The sequence below is a fragment of the Pseudophryne corroboree genome, chromosome 9, assembly GCF_028390025.1.
Source record: "Pseudophryne corroboree isolate aPseCor3 chromosome 9, aPseCor3.hap2, whole genome shotgun sequence".
NCBI lineage: Eukaryota > Metazoa > Chordata > Amphibia > Anura > Myobatrachidae > Pseudophryne > Pseudophryne corroboree.
The window spans coordinates 44923695-44938824 of NC_086452.1; the positions used below are offsets into that span (position 1 = coordinate 44923695).

Genomic DNA, 15130 nt, shown 5'->3' on the forward strand with positions numbered 1-15130 from the left:
TAATATCATGACTGCAGGGTTCTGTGTAAAAATATGGATTGCTCTGGTTGCCTAGAATATTAAGCAGTGTGGCTTCGAGAGACCTCTGTGACTTCACACGTACCTCCCAACATCGGCCAAGGCTAATTTGGGATGGAGTTGTGACACTGGTGGGTCGGCAGTGTAACTGTCACACGCTCTTTCCAGGGGTGCCGCAAAGATAGGTGGGGGAAGCTTACTAATTGCTTGGGACAGGGCTTGTCAGAGGGGCCTAGCCTAGGTCATCTGCTGAGGGGTGCATGGTCCTCCAGTGCAGCTGCCTGTGCCCCCTGTATCGCTGCGAGGTGGAGTGGACAGTAGAGTGGGGGGAAGTCTGCAGTCAAGAGTAAGTCTCTCCCCACAGGCGCTGGCTGCTGTGAGAGGGGTCCTGCCTCCTGCAGATCATATTCACCCTCAGGGCCGGGGGCAAGATCTCTCTGCACCCTAGCCAAGGCTTAAGCCTACCGCCCCCTAACCTGCAAATCCCCCCCCACCACCTCTCGGAGAGAGAGATGCAGGTGGCCACTAGAAGGGCTGGGGTGAATTGCATCATTATATTAGTCGACAGTCATTAGGTTGACTATTGAAGGTCGACATGGGCATTAGATCAACGGGTCAAAAAGTCGACATGAGTTTTTCAATTTTTTTTAATTTTTGGACTTTTTAATACTTTACGATCCACGTGGACTACAATTGGGAACGGTAACCTGTGCCGAGTGCAGCGGTAGCAGAGCGAGGCACCTTGCCCGCAGCATGGCGAGTGAAGTGAGCCATGCGAGGGGACGCGGTGCACTAATTGGGGTACCCGGTCACTTTACGAAGAAAACAACACCAAAAAAAGTACAAAAACTCATGTCGACCTTTTCACCTGTCGACCTAGTGCATGTCGACCTAATGACCCATACCCCATTATACATGTAACACCCTATTATCTATGCTCACTGGGGTGAAGAGAAGATATTTCTAAATAGGCAAGGACCCTATGAATAGATATACCTGGTATGCTAGGTGTAAATATATGAATTGTTTATAATATATATATTGTAAAAAAGTGTAACTATTTTAACTATATAATATATATGGGGGATTATGGAGAACGATATATCCCTATGGTTATTGAACTATGGGATTATATGAGTAAATTGGCATGAGCGGGGATAGAGAGACTAGTCCAGAATCCCCTCATGCTGTAAAAAGTGTGATCACATGCGGGGGAGGACTTCAAGCAGCGCACGAGGATAATGTCGGTTAGAGACCGTTACCCCCCGGGAAGAGGAGAGCCAGAGCGGTGAGGCAGACAAAGAGAGACAGGGTGAAAGGCTATATGCGGCTAGCTGAAGGGAGCTGAGTGACTGGCGGAGAAGGAAGTGAGAGAGCCGAGCTGGGGGAGCAGCGGAGACCGCTAACCTGATCCATCTCCCGGAGAATGATGAACGGAGGCAGGTGGGCGATGAGCTGTTGTGACGGAAATAACCCCAGCTGTAACCAGAGCTGCTAATGATGCTGCAGGTACGGGGGACGCAATGCCCACTGCTGTTATAGTGCTGCCTATAGTGTGAAACGCCCCTATCTGATACTTGCCCAAAAAGAGACATAAAGTGCAGCACAGCAATAGGAGCAAGACAAATAGAATACCCTCTTGAGGGGGGGGCAGTAATCCTATATATAATTACAGCCCTCAAATACATAGTGCAGCACAGTCAGAGGAGCAAGAGGAAAGGGACTACCATTTTGGGGACCAGTAAGCCTGCCTACTAACAGCCGCACATAGGTCCATAATACAGCCAGAACAGCGAGGACCAGGAAGGTAAATTCAGGATCTTTATGTGATTTACATGGTTTTCACTTACTAATACTCCCTACACAGCGATGCGAACTGAGGAGGAACTTTGATAACGGGCTGTAAGTGCGTATGGATGAGAGGCTATAGGGACGCGCAGCACTGCCCAGCCAGGTGAACCCGGAGATGTTGCATAGCTGGTACGGTGTATCGCTTTTACACAAGTGCCGATAGACCGCAACTATACCCCTCTACCAGGATAAATATCCCCTCCAGGGACAGAGAAATTACAGAGATAAATATCCAATCAGTGACAGTAGAGGGAGTCACCGCACCTTTCACCTCCCCTCTACCTATCCAACTTATCGCTGTCAGGAAAATAGGGAAGGTAGAGTGGAACTATGGGGAAGCAACCGTAGTAAGTGATCAACCCCCTTGCCGTGGAATTGAGTGACACACCTAGGAGGAGAATATATATATATTTATATATATATACTTCTAGACTGGTATTATTCACAGGATCTCATCATTGGCCAAGCATGGCCCAACTATCATCACTGTACACTGGGCCCCAACTGTGCACCAACGTGTTACCTCAATTACTCCACCCAGAGAGACACAGAGACTGGAGTAATTGATTAGCGATAGTATTACACTAGGTAATACAATAAGTCTTAAGACTAATTACCTTATCAATTTTTCCACCTAACCGGTTATGTTGATTTTTTGTAATGCATGCAGGAGGAAGTGTATAGGAATTGGTATACATTAACATAGTAATATTTATAGCGTGTTAGTGTTGGTAACGGTATAACATTTAAATAAAATGTAAATTCTGCTGTTGTGAAAATGCACTGTATTGCGGAACAATAAATACTTACCAGGACTACCGAACTGCGAACGAACACGTCATTAAGGGATCTGGAAGAAACGAAAAAAAACAAGCGGTGGTAAATATAGGTAATAAGTATTATTTAGTAAAGTGTATTGATATATACCCTTTCTTGGCTTTCCCAAGCAAGCCTATAATATCCATAATGCTTGGGTGGAGGCACACATAGTCTACATTGTAGTACAACCCTATTACCATTAGTGCCACTAATTTGGGAGAGGCTACATTGGAGGCACTGCTGAGATGCTTAGGAGAGTGGCTTATTTTGGTTATAGGATTGTATAATAGGGATTATGGAGGAAGTAACAGTTGCTGCAGTATATCGATGGTGTATAGAGAAGGGAGTTGAACCCCTTTGCAGTTTCGGATTAAGGGGAAATCTGTCAGACCACAGTGATGAATTAATTCTTAAATTGGTGGGGAGTTTATATGGTATTGACCAGCCCTGCGTTGTTGACCGATGGAAAGGGCCATATGGTGATACCTATGCGGTATTGATTAGCAACCGAAACCCATTGGATTCGACATTAATCCCAAGTATGATGGTACTGAAAGGGGTCATAGGACAGAAAGTACAGGTTCTGTGGCCTGAAGGAAGAGACCACGACGATGAAGAGACTACCTCTGGGGGGGACACTGGTATCAGGGGCCCAATATCTGGGGGGGTTCTCTGCACTACCAGTAACGAGCAGGAACCTATTGCGACCAAAGATGAGGCTACCGGAATCGGAGATGAAAAGGCAGTAGACAAGATGGTTAGCCAATTAGAACGATGGCACTATGAAGGTGGATATCGGCGTTTGAGAATATTTTCCGGTATTACTCCAGTGCCGGCTGGAGAAGAGACATATGACAACTGGCGAGAAGCAGCTATTCAACACTCGGAGGAATGGCAATGTCCAGAGCACATAAAAAACCAGCGCATAGTGGAGAGTCTTCGGGGACCCGCTATGGGGGTTATACAGGCCACAAGGCGAAGTACAGCATCAGCTACCCTGAAAGACTATATCGAAGCGCTGGATTTTTCATTTGGCACTATCGAGGATGTGGGGGACCTAATGGCACGACTGACTCTTACGTATCAAGAACCCAGGGAGACTTTGACTCACTACATCTACCGGGTGGATAGATTGATCTATAAAATTGTGGATAAAGGTGGTATAGCTCCTGAGGGTGTCAATGAGAGCCGTAGGAAGCAAGTGTTAAAAGGGGCATTGACTAACCACCCTGTTGCCCAGCGCCTTCGATGTACCATGGCTTCAGGTCCCCCACCTACCTTAACTGACTTAGTAAAGGAAGTAAAGTTAGAGGAGGTACAAATGGAAACTCGAGATAAAACTATCAAGAAGGTAAAGGTGGTACTACCTACTCCGGCTCCTCCACTTCTTGAAGATCGTTTGTTCAAATTGCTCGAAGAGCAAAACAAGAAAATAGATCAGTTAATTGCCCTACAGGCCAATACTACATCTAGGTCCTACTGGCCCCCTGGTGGAGAGAGAGGGAGGAGTCGTGGAAGTCGAGCTCCCATTATTTGTTATAGTTGCGGACAACCTGGACATCGGTCCTTTGAATGTCCAAGTGGGAGGCTGGAAGGACGGGAAAGTCAGCAGGACTCTGGTCGGAGGAGAGGGGCTCAGTGGGAAAACCCCAACGGGAGTGCTGTGACCCCCTCACAGGCTCCCCAATAATAAATGTTCTAGCAATGGGGAGTGCACAATGGTCTTCAACCATCCCTGAGACGCTAATGGGGCATGCTCCCCTGGTGAAGGCCATAATAAATGGACATGCCGGTACAGTACTGATGGATAGTGGATCACAAGTGTCCATCGTGTTTGAGACTTGGTATAAGAACCATTTGCCTGATGTACCCATTCAACCTCTATGTGGTCTTACTATTTGGGGATTGAGTGAGCAGAAGTATCCGTACTTGGGCTATATCATTACTCAAATTACCTTTGACCCCGGACTGATTACTCCAAATGAAACTGTTCAACTGGTCGCATTGGTGTGTCCAGATTCGCCGGGGGACAACGGTCAACTCGCTGCCATTGTGGGAACTAACACCAATATGTTCCGCCATCTCATGCGATGGTGCGAGAAGCAAGAGAGAGAGAATAAAGTCATACTAAATACTTCCCCTGAAAGGAGTAACTATGAGTATCCTGTAATTGGAAGTCATGTTGTGAGGGGTGCTGACGAAGCAATTCATGATTCTGACGACATATCGATACAGAGCAAGCTTGAGAGCTGTTTTGAGGGAAGCGACATTGATGACAAAAGTAGGCAGCAGTTAATAGAACAGCTTAAGGTGATGGAGAATGTGTTTTCTAAGAGCGATTGGGATCTAGGGACCGCCTCGGGAGTGGAGCATCACATCAAATTGAATAATGACACTCCCTTCCGGGAGAGATCCCGAAGATTGGCCCCTGCCGATTTCGACGATGTAAGGGTGCATCTACGTAATCTTCTGGAAAATAATGTAATTGCCGATTCGGAGAGTCAATATGCTTCCCCTATTGTAGTCGCTCGTAAGAAAAATGGAGAGATCAGGTTGTGTATAGACTACAGGACCCTGAACAGTAGGACGGTGCCTGATCAGTACACGGTGCCGAAAGTGGATGAGGCATTAGATTGCCTCCAGGGAAGTCAGTGGTTCTCTGTCCTTGACCTGCGCTGCGGGTATTATCAGATCCCGATGAATGCGGAGGACAGAGCAAAAACAGCATTCATCTGTCCTATTGGGTTCTTTGAGTTCTTGAAAATGCCGCAAGGCATAAGGGGGGCCCCGGCTACGTTTCAGAGAACTATGGAGAAAACTGTCGGTGACATGTGCTACCGTGAAGTGTTGGTATACCTCGATGACATAATCGTATTTGGGAAGGACCTGGAGGAGCACAATAGACGGTTACTTAAAGTACTGGAACGACTGCAGGTTAGGGGATTGAAGCTGTCCATGGAAAAATGCAAACTGTGTAGATCCTCGGTCAAGTATTTGGGGCACATTGTGAGCCGGCATGGCATAGCTACGGACCCAGATAAGGTGGCTACTGTGAAGAACTGGCCTAGGCCAGACAACCTCAAAGAGTTAAGGTCCTTTTTAGGTTTTTGCGGATACTACCGGAAATTTGTACCACTGTACTCTAAAATCGCTAAACCGTTAACGGAATTGACCAAAGGGTATCCGCCTAGTACTAAGAGCTCCCATATTAGACCAGAAGTAGGAACTCCCTACTACAAACCTGAAGAATCTTTCGGGCCCCGGTGGACTGCTCAGTGTGAGGAATCGTTTATTGCTTTGAAAGATCAACTCACCCGGTCTCCAGTGTTAGCATATGCTCAGCCCGATCTCCCTTATGAAGTGCATATTGATGCCTCGTTCGAAGGTATCGGAGGAGTTCTATACCAGAAACAAGAACAGCGGTTACGGCCCATTGCATACGTCAGCCGAGGGCTTTCCGTCAGTGAGAAGAATTATCCGGTACATAAACTGGAATTCCTGGCGTTGAAATGGACAATAATTGAAAAGTTCCATGATTATCTCTACGGTGTCCATTTCACAGTCCAAACAGATAACAACCCACTGACGTATATACAGACTTCAGCTAAATTAGACGCAACCGGTCATAGGTGGTTGGCTGCATTAACCAACTATGACTTCACAATTAAATACCGACCGGGAGCTAACAATCAAGATGCGGATGCGTTATCGCGAATGCCTCATGATGAAGGGTGTGGTACCGCAGAGGAATGGGTTGAAGTGCCGGCGGCTGCAGTAAAAGGATTATGTCATCATATCAGTAGCAATAGGCACAGTGAGACGGCTGCCATACTTGCAACTGGGGCGTCAGAATTAGCCATCCCTTCCTCTTACTGCTGGTTGGGACGGGCGGCTATGGAAGGAGTAGGGGTGATAACGCCGGTGCAGCTGTCGCAAGAGCAATGGAATGACCCAGATATCATCCCGGTGCTACGACTCATGGAGGATCCAAAACACTGTATAATTCGCGCACAATTGTCTAGAGAGGCGATGGTATTGTTACAACAACGTAAGAAGCTGAGGGTGAAGAAAGGGATATTATATCGAGGAACCTATAAGAATGATGGAAATCTTAAATTACAGATAATACTGCCCACCAAATATAAGCAGTTGGTGTTGGAATCGCTGCATGACCAACACGGTCATCTGGGCTATGACAAAACACAGGGATTAGTGGCTGACCGATTCTTCTGGCCTTTCATGAATCGGGACATCGAACAATTCTGCCGAACCTGCGGAAGTTGCATTCTTAGGAAAACATTGCCTCCTCGGACTGCACCATTAGTAAATATTACCAGTAGTGGACCAATGGATTTAATCTGCATTGACTTTTTGACACTTGAAGGCTCAGGGGGCCAGGACAGCCATATATTAGTGGTCACTGACCACTTTACCCGATATGCCCAGGCATATCTAACAGTGAATCAAAGAGCTGTGACCGTTGCCAAGACTCTCTGGGAAAAATTTTTCATACACTATGGTTTACCCGCAAGGATACATTCCGATCAGGGAAGAGAGTTCGAGAGTCGTTTAATTCGGGAATTATGTCAGTGCTGTGGTATCCAGAAATCCCGTACTTCACCATATCACCCGCAAGGAGACCCACAGCCCGAGCGGTTCAATCGGACCTTATTGAACATGTTAGGAACGTTGGGAGCAGAAAAGAAACCGCAGTGGCGACGTTATGTATCTCCCTTGGTCCATGCATATAACTGCACTCGGAATGAGGCTACAGGATTTACCCCTTATTACCTTATGTTTGGACGAGAGGCGCGATTACCTATAGATGTCTGTATGGGAACCAGGATCAACACCTCATCCATTTCGTCTCACACTCAGTATGTTAAACAACTCAGGCAGCAGCTGAATGAGGCTTATCAGCTAGCTCAGAAGGCGGCCCGTAAGCTGGGAGAAAGGAATAAAGCCCAATTTGATAGTCACGTCAAGGAACACCGTTTAAAGCCAGGGGATCGAGTGTTAATTCGGGCTTTAGGAGTGCCTAGAAAACAGAAACTGCATAATCGATGGAGATCTGAACCGTATATGGTAGTGAAGCAGTTGCCGAATATTCCTGCCTACCAGCTCATACCGGTCAATGGGCAGGGACCAAGGGTAACTTACCATCGACAGCACTTGCTTCCTATCTCGCAAGATATTCGATGGGAGGGAATGGGGAATCCTCGGACACAAGGAGAGAAGACTAGTAAAAGTACTAAGCCGAATCCCGTGAATATCTATGATGAAGGAGAGGAGGAGGATGCAAGACTGGAGGATTATCCCATGGGATTTTACTATCAGGAGACGATGGATGACAGGATAGCACCTGAACCACCCATGGATGTACTATCTGAGGAGCGGGGACCCGTCCAGAGTTGGGAACAAGATGATGGGGGTATTGTGGATGATGGTAGTTGGGGAAACGACGAAGATTCATATGTAATGGAAGAAGCTGGGGGAGAGATAGGGAATGTCCCTACTCAGGTATCTATGTCCCCTAGACCGCAAAGAGTTCGTAAACCCCCTAGAATACTCACCTACGAGCAGTTGGGAACCCCAACTGAAGTTCCATTGGTATTGCATCCTCACGTGGTATTGTCATGGCCATATTTCGGGTATACTTTACCCCATGTCATTGTTAGTTAAAACCATAGAGCACTTTTATAGATGGTGATGTCCACTTCAAATCTAAGTGTACTCACCAGGGGGAGAATGTAACACCCTATTATCTATGCTCACTGGGGTGAAGAGAAGATATTTCTAAATAGGCAAGGACCCTATGAATAGATATACCTGGTATGCTAGGTGTAAATATATGAATTGTTTATAATATATATATTGTAAAAAAGTGTAACTATTTTAACTATATAATATATATGGGGGATTATGGAGAACGATATATCCCTATGGTTATTGAACTATGGGATTATATGAGTAAATTGGCATGAGCGGGGATAGAGAGACTAGTCCAGAATCCCCTCATGCTGTAAAAAGTGTGATCACATGCGGGGGAGGACTTCAAGCAGCGCACGAGGATAATGTCGGTTAGAGACCGTTACCCCCCGGGAAGAGGAGAGCCAGAGCGGTGAGGCAGACAAAGAGAGACAGGGTGAAAGGCTATATGCGGCTAGCTGAAGGGAGCTGAGTGACTGGCGGAGAAGGAAGTGAGAGAGCCGAGCTGGGGGAGCAGCGGAGACCGCTAACCTGATCCATCTCCCGGAGAATGATGAACGGAGGCAGGTGGGCGATGAGCTGTTGTGACGGAAATAACCCCAGCTGTAACCAGAGCTGCTAATGATGCTGCAGGTACGGGGGACGCAATGCCCACTGCTGTTATAGTGCTGCCTATAGTGTGAAACGCCCCTATCTGATACTTGCCCAAAAAGAGACATAAAGTGCAGCACAGCAATAGGAGCAAGACAAATAGAATACCCTCTTGAGGGGGGGGGCAGTAATCCTATATATAATTACAGCCCTCAAATACATAGTGCAGCACAGTCAGAGGAGCAAGAGGAAAGGGACTACCATTTTGGGGACCAGTAAGCCTGCCTACTAACAGCCGCACATAGGTCCATAATACAGCCAGAACAGCGAGGACCAGGAAGGTAAATTCAGGATCTTTATGTGATTTACATGGTTTTCACTTACTAATACTCCCTACACAGCGATGCGAACTGAGGAGGAACTTTGATAACGGGCTGTAAGTGCGTATGGATGAGAGGCTATAGGGACGCGCAGCACTGCCCAGCCAGGTGAACCCGGAGATGTTGCATAGCTGGTACGGGGTATCGCTTTTACACAAGTGCCGATAGACCGCAACTATACCCCTCTACCAGGATAAATATCCCCTCCAGGGACAGAGAAATTACAGAGATAAATATCCAATCAGTGACAGTAGAGGGAGTCACCGCACCTTTCACCTCCCCTCTACCTATCCAACTTATCGCTGTCAGGAAAATAGGGAAGGTAGAGTGGAACTATGGGGAAGCAACCGTAGTAAGTGATCAACCCCCTTGCCGTGGAATTGAGTGACACACCTAGGAGGAGAATATATATATATTTATATATATATACTTCTAGACTGGTATTATTCACAGGATCTCATCATTGGCCAAGCGTGGCCCAACTATCATCACTGTACACTGGGCCCCAACTGTGCACCAACGTGTTACCTCAATTACTCCACCCAGAGAGACACAGAGACTGGAGTAATTGATTAGCGATAGTATTACACTAGGTAATACAATAAGTCTTAAGACTAATTACCTTATCAATTTTTCCACCTAACCGGTTATGTTGATTTTTTGTAATGCATGCAGGAGGAAGTGTATAGGAATTGGTATACATTAACATAGTAATATTTATAGCGTGTTAGTGTTGGTAACGGTATAACATTTAAATAAAATGTAAATTCTGCTGTTGTGAAAATGCACTGTATTGCGGAACAATAAATACTTACCAGGACTACCGAACTGCGAACGAACACGTCATTAAGGGATCTGGAAGAAACGAAAAAAAACAAGCGGTGGTAAATATAGGTAATAAGTATTATTTAGTAAAGTGTATTGATATATACCCTTTCTTGGCTTTCCCAAGCAAGCCTATAATATCCATAATGCTTGGGTGGAGGCACACATAGTCTACATTGTAGTACAACCCTATTACCATTAGTGCCACTAATTTGGGAGGGGCTACATACATCTACAGAAAAAAGTGTCAACACTCAAAGACTTTTAAAGTGAAAAAGTATACAGGGTATTGTAATCAAATTCACAAACTTTGTTCACAATGGGGTCATTCCGAGTTGATCGCTAGCTGCATTTGTTCGCTGTGCAGCGATGAGGCAAAAAAATGGCACATTTGCGCATACGTATGTGGCGCAATGCGCACGCGCGTCGTACTATTACAAAGAACGATGTAGTTTTACACAAGGTATAGCAAAGCTTTTCAGTCGCACTGCTGGCCCCAGAGTGATTGACATGAAGTGGGCGTTTCTGGGTGTCAACTGACCGTTTTCAGGGAGTGTTCGGAAAAACGCAGGCGTGCCAGCAAAAACGCAGGTGTGGCTGGGCGAACGCAAGCCATGTTTGTGACGTCAAAACAGGAACTGAACAGTCTGAAGTGATCGCAAGCGCTGAGTAGGTCTGAAGCTACTCTGAAACTAGTGATGAGCGGGTTCGGTTTTACTCGGTTTTACTCGGTTCTCAAAACGGCATCTTATTGGCTCACGGATGTCACGTGTTTTGGATAGCCAATAAGATGCCGTTTTGAGAACCGAGTAAAACCGAGTAAAACCGAGTAAAACCGAACCTCGCTCATCACTATCTGAAACTGCACAAAATTATTTTGTAGCCGCTGTGCGATCCTTTCGTTCGCACTCCTGCTAAGCTAAAATACACTCCCAGTGGACGGCGGCATAGCGTTTGCATGGCTGCTAAAAACTGCTAGCGAGCGAACAACTCGGAATGACCACCAATATACTTTCACTTTCAAATCCTTACCATTCTTTCTTCCTCTTTATACACTGTTAATGCTGATTAACATACAGGACAGAAAAGCTATACCTTTTACACTAAAACCCTAGCCGCTGCGGCTGCTGGATGTAATCCTTAACCTACGTACTTTTTACCCAGTTAGCGTACACACACACCGACACGCTGTAAGCACAATACAGCTACACGTGTGGCTGAAATACACTTTAAACCTTAGCAGGGAAGGGACACGACATCAATTGTATTTAAATATGTTGGGATCCGACCCACCAACAGTTATTTACCAGCAGGGGGTTACAATAGTAATACAATTCACAATAAGAGATACAGGCTACAATCAATGATACATACGTATTTTCGCAAGCGCCACCCGGTCCCGGTCCTCGGTCAATCAAGATAGATGACTTTCAGAGAATGTGTGGCCCGCCAGGCAGCTTGGCGTTTTATACATTTGTCCAGTTCATGATACAAAAGAAACTGTAATCTCTTCACCCATAGGTCACAGGGCTGGTCATTTACAGTACAGGAGGGGTCATAGGTCGGTTTGAATAGGTGGGCAATGCCTGGCTCAGGTGCACTTGCAGATGGTCTCCACTGGGTTCCGCCGAATATCAAAGTACAGTAAATACAGTGTAATATTAATATTCTGTTCCTGCGCATACCTATGCGCAGGAGCGTGCTATCTTCTGCAAACTGCTACCGGAATATTTCTCTTAATATACTGTACAGCTGGATACCAAACACCACCTCCTAACATAATTCTGTCCCCTCATATCCTGTAAAGGTGAATTCCTTTGTTACTGTACCTTTTAAGCAAGTGTAACTCGCTGGTGTGGTGCATGTAGGCTATGTGTAAATCGTGCACTATGTGAATTAAATATGAATGTGTCTTTGTGGCTTTTCCATGCAAATACAGGTTGAGTATCCCTTATCCAAAATGCTTGGGACCAGAGGTATTTTGGATATCGGATTTTTCCGTATTTTGGAATAATTGCATACCATAAAGAGATATCATGGTGATGGGACCTAAATCTAAGCACAGAATGCATTTATGTTTCATATACACCTTATACACACAGCCTGAAGATCATTTTAGCCAATATTTTTTGTAACTTTGTGCATTAAACAAAGTGTGTCTACACAATTTATTTATGTTTCATATACACCTTTTACACACAGCCTGAAGGTCATTTAATACAATATTTTTAATAACTTTGTGTATTAAACAAAGTTTGTGTACATTGAGCCATCAAAAACAAAGGTTTCACTATCTCACTCTCAGTCAAAAAAGTCCGTATTTCGGAATAATCCGTATTTCGGAATATTTGGATATGGGATACTTAACCTGTACATATGCTACCGTAATTACTCATACCACGCGCTAATACGCACCACGGCGTGAACGGTCATACGCAACCTGCAAGTATGTGCATGCACGGCAGAACAAGTACGCGCACGGAAGCCATCTGTGTGGTGTTTGTACTTGGTGCGTATGGCTGCAATATTTTCGACTTCGGCAACACGCTAGCTGGCATGTTAGGAATTGTATAGGACACTGAGGCCAATGTAACATTTTAGGGTCTGGTGGGGATATTTAATTGGGTATCCGGACTCCAGGTCGACAGCACAAAGGTCGACACAGCTTAGGTCGACGCCAATTGGTCGACACATCTTGGGTCGACATGGACAAAATGTCGACGTGGACAAAAGGTCGACAGGAACAAGGTCGACATGGAAAAAGGTTGACATGAGTTTTTCACGATTTTTTTCTTTTTTTTAACCTTTTTATACTTAACGATCCACGTGGACTACGATTGGAACGGTAAAGTGTGCCGAGCGAAGCAGTAGCGGAGCGAAGGCACCATGCCCGAAGCATGGCGAGCGAAGCGAGCCATGCGAGGGGACGCGGTGCACTAATTGGGGTTCCCGGTCACTCTACGAAGAGAACGCCACAAAAAAACCTCACGTCGACCTTTTTCCATGTCGACCTTGTTCCAGTCGACCTTTTGTCCATGTCGACATTTGTCCATGTCGACCTAAGGTGTGTCGACCTAAGGTGTGTCGACATTTGTGCTGTCGACCCTCAGTCCCAGACCCATTTAATTGTATGTGTATACATACATACATACATACATACACACATATAGAAATACATATATATACACATATATTTGTATGCTTCTCATTGTGTTCCATACCCCCATCTGCAAGTTCATTGCTGACCCTTCCCCCCCAGTGGTGCAAGTAGAAATATTTTCTTAGTGGTACGGAGTGTCGACAAATGGGTGTGGCCATGTAATGTTAGGGGGTGTGGCCACATGCTGCTAGTGGGAGTGGCTATGTGACACTAGCGGTGTGGCCACACGACACAGCACCTTTTTTTGGGGATCCTGGAGGCAAGGCTAAAAATACATAGTAATGCCTCCAGTATAATAGAAATATATAGTAATGCCTCCAGTATAATAACAATACATAGTAATGCCTCCATTATAACATGAAAATACAGCCACTGTCGCACTCTCAGTAACCCTGACAAAGTGGGAGGAGCCGTCATGCTGCCAAGCCCCATGGTCTTGTTGCTTTGTGGCACATTATAATTGTGGTAATGAGTACCCACTGCCAAATCCTTAAGGGTACTCCCTACCCGAGCGTACCGGCATACTTGCACCGTTGCCCCCCCTCCTCCATATGTACTGTATTGTGCCCCAGTGCCTGTGTTTTCTCTATTATGCTGTTTACAAGTGCAAACCACCCATTGTGCTGTGAGATCTGTACTGTCTGTAGTCCTGCAGGAACTCCCACAGGTTACTTACCTAAAAGTTGTTTCCTTGCTTTCCCTTGTAAGTGGCATTGTTCCTCTTACAGGCGGCAGCAGCTGCTGGGTGCGGACATGTAGTCAGGTGCTGCTTGCTGCTGGAGAGCCAGGATCCAGAGGCCTGGAGGAGATGCATCAGGACTACGAGGAGCAGCCATGGGGACACCCCTTGAGAGCCATAGTTACATTCGCCTCCTCTGTGCCCTCACATGACCTGATGTTACACGTGTCAGCACGGAGGAAGCGCTGAGGCACTACAGTTTGATTGCAGCAGCCGCAACCGATTAGACCCGCAGTAGCAGCCAGTGCAGTGTAAAAGTAGGAGGCCGCATACAGAGACATCCTTCAGTGTTTTGCAAGATGAATTCAGTGGCGCCCTCCAAGGGCCGGTGCCCCTAGGCGGCCGCCTAAAGTTGCCTAATGGTAGAGCCGGCCCTGTTCACCCCCAACATTCACCCCCACCACCCCAGCCACACCCAGACAGGGGGAGGGAGGACCGCGGCACATGCCCCCCTGGGCTTCCTATTTTCCTGCTCTGGGGAACATAAAGCAACACCTGGAGCAATGAAGGGGGTCAGTGTGCCCCCATCAGGACTGGTGCCCAGAGATGACTGCCTTCCATTGTCTCCTGTATTTATGCCCCTGACCACATCCTAGGCTTTTTGTTCACATAAAAACCACAATTTTTATGGTGTATTTAAGGTAATACCTCCCACGATCTCGGGACAGTATCCTGAATTTGGGACGGTTGAGAAGTATGCTTTGGTGAACGATTGATTGTCATAAGAAATTGTGGGGCCTAGGACTGACAAAATAGACAGGCCACCCCCCAACAAAAAGATTCTGCGGACCTCACAGAGAGCTGATGCGCAAGGAAGGCTTGTTTTAAGAAATCCTCCCTATGTATCAGCCCGCTGTTGTTGCACAACCTGGTACCACTCTCCATGTATCGCGGTAGGAGCCATTGGTGTGCCCCTCTCCCTATAAGGGAGAGTCCCTGCAGTCCCCCCCTAGTGGCAGCCCTGCTTGGGAATGTTTCACAAGCAGTAGTGCCTAAGGTGATCTCAGCATTGGCTTCCGATAGTTGTAAATCATAAGC

The 15130-nt window shown here is 46.3% G+C and overlaps 1 long non-coding RNA gene across 1 annotated transcript in view; it reads right to left on the reverse strand.

Annotated features, from left to right (window-relative positions):
• Positions 1 to 15130, reverse strand: part of LOC134957396 (uncharacterized) — a 248514-nt gene that overhangs the window by 37634 nt on the left and 195750 nt on the right. The window contains exons 6-7 of the long non-coding RNA XR_010186583.1: positions 10184 to 10223; positions 2680 to 2719 (exon numbers count right to left, since the gene is read on the reverse strand). This is a non-coding gene — a long non-coding RNA (uncharacterized LOC134957396). The remainder of the gene's footprint in view (positions 1 to 2679; positions 2720 to 10183; positions 10224 to 15130) is intronic.